The sequence below is a fragment of the Mauremys reevesii genome, linkage group 23 (genome assembly GCF_016161935.1).
Source record: "Mauremys reevesii isolate NIE-2019 linkage group 23, ASM1616193v1, whole genome shotgun sequence".
In the NCBI taxonomy this organism is placed as follows: domain Eukaryota; kingdom Metazoa; phylum Chordata; order Testudines; family Geoemydidae; genus Mauremys; species Mauremys reevesii.
The window spans coordinates 290,961-298,903 of NC_052645.1; the positions used below are offsets into that span (position 1 = coordinate 290,961).

General features: G+C 50.8%; 2 non-coding genes across 2 annotated transcripts; one reads left to right on the forward strand and one right to left on the reverse strand.

The window, feature by feature from the left end:
• Positions 1-363: 363 nt before the first annotated feature.
• On the reverse strand, positions 364-437 carry TRNAT-AGU. Its single transcript has one exon. It is a non-coding gene; the product is annotated as a tRNA-Thr (tRNA).
• A 5,808-nt stretch (positions 438-6,245) lies between these two features.
• Positions 6,246-6,318, forward strand: TRNAF-GAA. Its single transcript has one exon. It is a non-coding gene; the product is annotated as a tRNA-Phe (tRNA).
• Positions 6,319-7,943: the final 1,625 nt, after the last annotated feature.

Below are 7,943 nucleotides of genomic sequence, written 5' to 3' on the forward strand. Positions count from 1 at the left end.
CCCGAACTGCTCCATTTTTCATCAACAATAACATGAAAAGTGAAAGGATAGTCATTCTCCATTTCCTGCAAGCCCTGCAGAGAACCCTCTGGAAGGGGCTCTGTGCACAGATATCCCCAGCGAATCGCATGGGCGCATGACACAGGCTCTCCTGTCACAGCAAATTGCAGCCGGAGCAACCTCCTTGCCAATGCCAATAACCTTTTCATCAACACCAGACTGAGGATTTGATTCTCTCCAATGCTCCGTTGGAAAGAAGCCTTTTCCTTCGCAAGCAATTACTTGGATTGTCAAGGGAGGTCTCTTCTGTTTCCTAGGAAGACAAAGGAAAATGTGAGCAGAGGAGACAAAAGCTATAGAACAAGGCACCACTGGGAGTTGAACCCAGGATCTCCTGTTTACTAGACAGGTGCTTTAGCCTACTAAGCCATGGTGCCTTCCCCAGCAGGCCCTTTGCAACCTCTCCACTTGATGGTCCAGGACTACACCTTCAAATTCCAAAGTAAAAATGTGCCCCATTTCCCTCAAGACTTGCAGACCTTGAGCAGGCTGGCTCAATGCACAGAAAGCCACAGCTGAGCTGACAGAGGGCTTCTAACATGCGCTTCTACCACCAGCTGCTGTGATCAGATACTGATTAGTGCTCTGTGTTTCAGTCACAGCAGCTTCAGCTCAACTCTGAGTCATGGTAACCTTTCCATCAGCTCCAGATTTACCACTTAACACTTTCCAAGACTTAGCTGCAAGGAAGGGTCTCTGTATCTTGAACAAGGATTGTGCAGTGAGGTCTTTTCTTTTCATTAGAAGAAATAAAAGAAAGGAGCCTGACAGACAAACTAGGTTCAGCAAGGAAGAACTAGCAGGATCTCCTGGTGAGTAGGAAGGCTCTTCAGCCAGCTCTTCCCAAAGATCACTATCCAGAGGCCACTTCCCACAGAGACTGATTATGGTTACAGACCCATCCTGAAATTAGAGCAGGATATTTTAAAGCTTATTCTCACAGTAAAGTAACACAATTCAGCCATGTCGGCACAGAGGACAAAGCACTCCTTCATTTCATAGTTATTGCTACTGATCTCACTGACAAACTTCCTTTTCTCAGGGCTGCTCCCAGCACTTTAGGGAGTTTTTCCTCTTCTCCCTTCCAGCTGTGGTGATGGGACTGCAGCAGCTCCCCAGATGGCCAGCTTTGCTCTGTCACTTACATCCTTCTCTTCTTTGGCTGAAGCTGTGTTTGCCACCAGTTTAATCCATAGCTGAGACCTCAGGTACCAGCAGCTAGTTACAAAGGCTCAATTCCCATCGCCATCAGTGGGAGGTTATCCAGGGCTGCAAGATTTGGCCCATGGACAGTCAAGGTGCTACAGCAGCTACATTCTTACATGGTGAGTCCTGCAGCCTATTACCAAACTGCTCTGCCATAGTCTGCAGGGGGCCTGACTTTTTGAGAATCTGGCAGAGGAGAGACCCTGGAGCAGAGAAGGAAAATGTCCTCAGCAGTCACAGCTGGCAGGAGCAGCAAAGACTGAGTATCAGACACACTTTTTCACCAGGACAATAAATGTGCACAACCCCCTGATATATTGTCAGTTCACACCCACACCCAAGGAAGCCCTATTCTGCTCTATTACACTCTAATGGGATGAGAGGGAAGGTCCTCTCATGGGTAAATAACTGATTACAAGGTAGGAATAAATGATCAGTTTTCAAAATGCAGAGAGGTCAATAGTGGTGCCCCCCAGGGGGTCTGGGACAAGTGATATTCAACATATTCATAAATGATCTGGAAAAAGGGGTAAACAGCGAGGTGGCTAAATTTGCAGATGATCCAAAACTACTCAGGAAAGTTAAGTCCAAAGCAGCCTGTGAAGAGTTACAAAAAGAGCTCACAAAACTGGGTGAAAGGGCAACAAAATGACAGATTTGTTGATAAATGCAAAGTGATGCACATTGGAAAACATAATCCCAACTATACATATAAAATGACGAGGCCAAAAATAGTTGTTGCCACTCAAGTGAGGGATTTTGGAGTCACTGCGGATAGTTCTCTGAAAACATCCACTCAGTGTGCAACGACGGGCAAAAAAGCAAAGAGAATCTTGGGAATCATTAAGAAAGGGATAGAGAATAAGACAGAAAATATCATGTATCAGAGGGGTAGCCGTGTTAGTCTGGTTCTGTAGAAGCAGCAAAGAATCCTGTGGCACCTTATAGACTAACAGATGTTTTGCAGCATGAGCTTTCGTGGGTGAATACCCACTTCTTCGGATGCAAGCAGTGGAAATTTCCAGGGGCAGGTATATATATATAAGCAAGCAAGAAGCAGGCTAGAGATAACGAGGTTAGATCAATCAGGGAGGATGGGGCCCTGTTCCAGCAGCTGAGCTGTGAAAACCAAGGGAGGAGAAACTGGTTCTGTGGCTTGCCAATTACAGACGAGGAGAGGTGCTGGGCTCCCACCTGCCCAGCCCTGCTTCCTTCAAGCACAGTGGCAAGTGCCAGACTTGAGGGCACCAGGTGAAGCCGTGAGAATCCCAACCCTCAGGTGTCAGTTCTAGAGCCCTGAGCCATCCAGCAGGAGGGGAAAAAAAGTGCTCTTGCAGAGCTGGAGACAGGGAAGTGGAGCAGTGTGAGCTCCAGGGCTTTACCACAAGGTCCCACTGAGATTTGAACTCAGATTGCAGGACTCAGAGTCCTAAGGGCTGCCCATTACACCATGGGACCAGCTCCTGCTGCCTTCTCAGGCCATCAGTGACCCTTACGGGGCTGGCTTGTGTAAGGGACTGTTGGCCCCTTACTAAAGCTTAGTGGGGGTTTTGGTTGTCTAGTTCCTAGTCCCAATAGAAGGGGGAAGGGCCAATGGGAAATCAGGCCCCTTAGACTGACAGTCCCCAGGGGCAACGGGGAGAGGCCAAAGCTCCAAGTTAGCTGCACTGACAGGCCAGGCAGTGTAATGAGGGAGTCACCCGGCCAGGGGGTCCCATCCTCCGTGGGAGCTGGAACTGCCTGGGCCAGAGTGGGGCAGAGCTAAGGAGAGAGCAGGAGCCTGAGAAGAGCCGGGGAGCAGAGCTGCTCAGGTGTAGTGCCAGAAACTGCTCCCTGTAGGACTTTGCTCCCTGCAGCAGTTACTGAGACCTGAGCTTGTTCTTATTTGCTGACTTGTCCTAATTGGCTAAAACTTGACAGTGGTGGGAGATGGAAGCATAAAGGCTTCGTCCTCCAATCAACCCTGCCTGGTGTCCATCTGTATCTATTACCTCTTAATACCGAATTGTAAAAAATAGAGTGAGGTCATTTAAACATCATTTATTTTGCAGCTTCATTTACTGCGCTAACAATGTAGCATCCTGACACCGATACTTCTGCCCACGTGCCCTGTGGGTTGGATTCATTTTAGTGGGATGTGGGACATGTGGAGGATAATTTAAACTCTTAATTTCCTTAGGGTTTCCCTTTAATATACTTCTATGCTGGTGCAATTTCTGACCATTGCACGTCTATTGTATTTATTACAATAGCACAAGTAAGTCACACAAGTGACATAGTCTAGGGGCTTGGCTACACTTGCAAGTTAGAGCCCATTAAAGCAGCCCCGGGTGCCCTAACTCCTGAGGTGTCCACACTCGCAAGGCACATGGAGCACCTGGGCTCTGTAGGTGGAGCGCTCCTGGTAATCCACCTCCATGAGAAGCATAAAGCTTGCTGAGCCCTGCTGAAATACCCGGGCATCAGTGTGGATGACGTGTTGCATCACTGCACTGTGTTTGGCCTCAGGAAATGTCCTATAATCCCCTGAAGTCAAGTGCCCACTCTGGTCATTGTTTTGAAATCGGCTGCAGGCATGCGGATATCCCCTTTGAGCTCCGTTTCTGACAGCCGGCTGCTTATCTGCTCTGGGACAAAGCAACCATTAGTGTGGAGTGCTGCTGTTGTGAGTGTGTATGAGGAGGTGGGGTCTGCGGCTGTCCGAACAAACAAGACAGCATGCTGACAGACTCTCAGCCCCCCCAAACACACTGTCACTCCCCCCACGTACACACAACACACTCCCTGTCACACTCCACCCCCGTCCCCCATTTGAAAAGCACGTTGCAGCCACTTGCACACTGGGATAGCTACCACAGTGCACTGCTCTCTGTGGCATTGCCAGAGCCGCTAATGTGGCCACTCCAGTGCGCTTGCAGCTGTCAGTGTGAACACACGGCAGCGGTTTCCCTGCTGTGGTTTAACTCCCAGCGCTCTACCTCTGCAAGTGTAGCCAAGCACTAAATTTCCCAAACCAACCGAACTCAGTAACTGCCCTCCACCACCACATGCAGGGAGTAGGGGCACCGTGGAGCACACGCCGCACTTACTGGCTCAGCCTTGTGCATGCTGGGGTGGCCACCTCCCCATTGATGAGACCTGGTCCCACCATCTCTGTGGAGCTCCAGTCTGCCCTGATGCCATCCCTGTCTGTGTTGTCTTCTCTAGCAGTTGACTGGAAGGTGAGCATTGGCTGCATGCCATGTAGCCGTGTTGTCTCAAAAGCAGGAGGAATGGTGCCTTCATAGCCCACCCAATATTCCATAACATAGTTAAGGAAAATATTTCTCAATGAATTCTCAGTAAAAGATCAGAAGCAGCCACTGTCCGCATCAGTCTACGAGCATTGGTATTTTCTTGAAATTTGTCAGACCAACCTAACTAACACCTAACACACATTTAAAGTTCTTCTTTTCACACTGTTGCTCATTCTCAGGTTCTGCTTTGTCTCCAGACAGATCCATTCTCTTTCAGGACGGCCTTGCTCTTTCTGTCTGTTTCACTCACTGAGGTGTCGGAGTAAACACTCCCCTTCCTTCTATTCTCAGACAAACACTAGTATTAAGTGTTTGCTACTGATGGGTCTAGAAAGCATTTGTCAAGTGGAAGATGCTGTTTCTGGGGGATTGCTCCCAAGCTCCAGTACTTTGTGTTCAAATGTCTCCCAGCTTCCTTGGTGAAAATAACACCATGTTTCTTTGCAATATACAAGAAGAAAGGAATTTTTTACCCCAGATGGGACTTGAACCCACAATCTCTGTCTTATGAAACCAATGCCTTGTCCATTAGGCCACTGGGGCCCTAAAGAAACAGGTGGAAATTCCCTCTCAGGATTGTACATTCCTCACATTCACTCAGAAGCCAAATACCCCATTTAATGGCCTTACAGAAACGTCTGCATCCCCTGGCAGCGAGGCAGCTGGGCAGGTCGCTGACAGAGCAGAGCACCACCTTTCTGCCAGCCATCTTTAGAGAAGAACCCCACCCTGGAGTCACCCCTCCCTCCTTCAGCACCTCCACGGCTGTGGCTCTGAGCGGCAGTAGGATGCTTAGGGGGAGAATCTGGGGCTTGAAGGGGGGTAAGGTCGGCCTGTAAGGAGGAACCAGGTGGGGCAGACCCAGGGGGAGGCTGTGGGCTGCTGGTTGGTTGTTAGGATCCGAGCTCTAGATCAAAGCTGCACAGTGACCTGACACCCAGGGTTATAGGGCCGACATAGTGACCCCCTTACTGGCCTCGGTGACCCCCAAACCCTTGTTACTAAGGGCATTGAGGAGTCTCTGTCCCTTAATAACTTCTGGGAGCTCCCAGCAGGCTGCGGGCGTCAGCCGCCTCCTGCCTCACAGGTTAGACTCTTGGTGCTGTGCCAGCCGCCCCCTCGCTTGCAGGCCCAGTGTAAGAAGCAGGAGGTGCGGAGCTGGCAGAAGAGGGTTTTGATTAATCGACCTCTGTGTTCTGGGCACAGGACGCTTCCACTCAGTAGCACAGCATGGGGGGGAGCAGGGGGAGCAGCTAAGGGATTCGGGTTCCTCCGGTGGGGGTGTGGAGCAGCCGTTCGTTTTCCTGTTCGCACTCCTCTGCGGTGTGAAAATCGGGGAGGGGAGGCAGAAGCCCCACTTCCCTCCCGAACTGACGCCCAGTGGGGGAAGCCAGGACAACGGGGGCGGGAGGTGGTGGCCAGACTCTCACCCCCAGGGTCTAGTCTAGCTCAGGGTCCAGCTCAACTTCCTCCCCGCGCCACTGGCCCCCAGTCCCCTTCCACCACCAGGTCAACCCGGGCACTAGGGCAGGAACGGGATGAGGCAGCAAGTCAAGCTGAGCAAGGCAGGCAAAAGCGAATCTTGTCTTCATGGGCCGCTCCCAATGACGTCCTTTTTGTGTGCAACTGCTGCAAAAACATCCCAGACAGAGAAGCAACAGGCCAAAACACTAGTATACAGCTGCCAAAGTAGCTCAGTTGGGAGAGCGTTAGACTGAAGATCTAAAGGTCCCTGGTTCAATCCCAGGCTTTGGCAGGTGCTTTCATCCTCTTTGTGCAGGGGCAGCTTGTTTTCTAGAAGCCCAGTGGTGCCTGCATCCAAGATGAGCAGGGTTTCCCTGGGGTAAAGCAATTTTGGGGGCCCCTTCCATTAAAAAAAAAGTGGCAATACTGTATTCTCACGGGGCCCCTGCAGGGCCTGAGGCAAATTGCCCCACTTGCCTCCCCTCTGGGTGGCCCTGAAGGTGAGTCTCTGCTGTAGGAAAACATAGAATGGGCTTCTGCCCCTATTTGGCCCACCTGACCTTTAAGGATGAGAGCTGTCTTTCCCAACATGGCAGGAAGAGAGCAAGGCAGGGTGACCCTCAGGAATGGTGCCAGAGGGCTGCTGGGCAGTGACAGGCAGGAATAGGGGATGAAAACTCCTCTGTGCAGCTGAGCAAGGGCAGTACCAGGGAAGGGGCATCTGTGAAAATGGGAAGGTGGAAGGTGGAAGGGATTTGGGGGCCCAGGAGGAGGTGCTTGATGTTCAGTGCCTTGGAGCAGCTGGACTTAGCCATGGTGAGTGTTCAGGAAATGCCCATTAATAACTCTAGGGTAGCTCAATAGGCAGAGGGTGATTGGAGGAAGGGCCTCCTGGCCAGGGAAGAATGATGGGGCTGGAGTCACATTCGTGGTGCGAGTACAGAAGGTGGTGGAGCTCCAACCAGGGAGGGCATTACTGGTGGGCTTTGTGCTCTGTGGCACTGGTTACTGCTATATTAGTGTGTATGGTCCCCAGTTAAGGCATGAGAGGGAAGATCAAAGGCTCCCTTCCTCTGGACTGCATGATGTTCGTTGTTGTTGTTGGGGGGGGAGGTTAATTGTGTCAGCCAGCCTGAGCACCGCTGGTCCTGTTTTCCCAACCGTCAGAGGAAACATTTTTACAATGAGCACTACCTGGCGCAGGTCTGTAGTGAGGTCGGCTTAGAGGAGCTCACTCCAGCCACAGAGGGGGTTCACCTTTCTGCGGGGACAGACCAGGACTCGCATTGACCGGATTTATACTTAGCTTTTGTGTCTTTAGCATGTTGCTTCTCAGATTCTTTCTTGGCCTGACTTGTTACACTTTGACACTTAACAGGCCAGAGTTTGTGCACCTTCCTATTATCCTCACTAGGATCTGATTTCCAAATTTTGAGGAATGACTTTTTGCCTCTAACAGCCTCCATTACTCGGCCGTTTACCTAGAGTGGCGTTCTGCTGGTCCTCCTATTGTCGTTTCTGATTTAGGGCAAATGTTTCATCTGAGCCTCTAATTGCGGCGTTTTTAAACGGTCTGCATGCTGCTTGCAGGCACCTAACACTTGTGACAGCAGCTCCTTTTAATTCCCATCTAACCATCTGTATTTATGCCGATAGGTCGACTTTAGGTCTTTAACTTTGAGCGGTAGCTGAGAAGATGGTAAATCGGGCAGAAACCCGTTCGACAAACCTCTTCATTTCCTTGTTATTTCCTGACTTCTTCATTCATCCCCTTTTCCTTATTTCCTGGGTGAGGCGGCGGCCTGCCAGGGAGCTTCCCGGCACCTCTGGCTGCCGGCAAGAGGCAGGCCTGAGGGTGGTGAGGGCCTCCTGTCCTGGAATGAGGCTGCAGTGCTTCCTGGTCCCTTTTTCCCACCC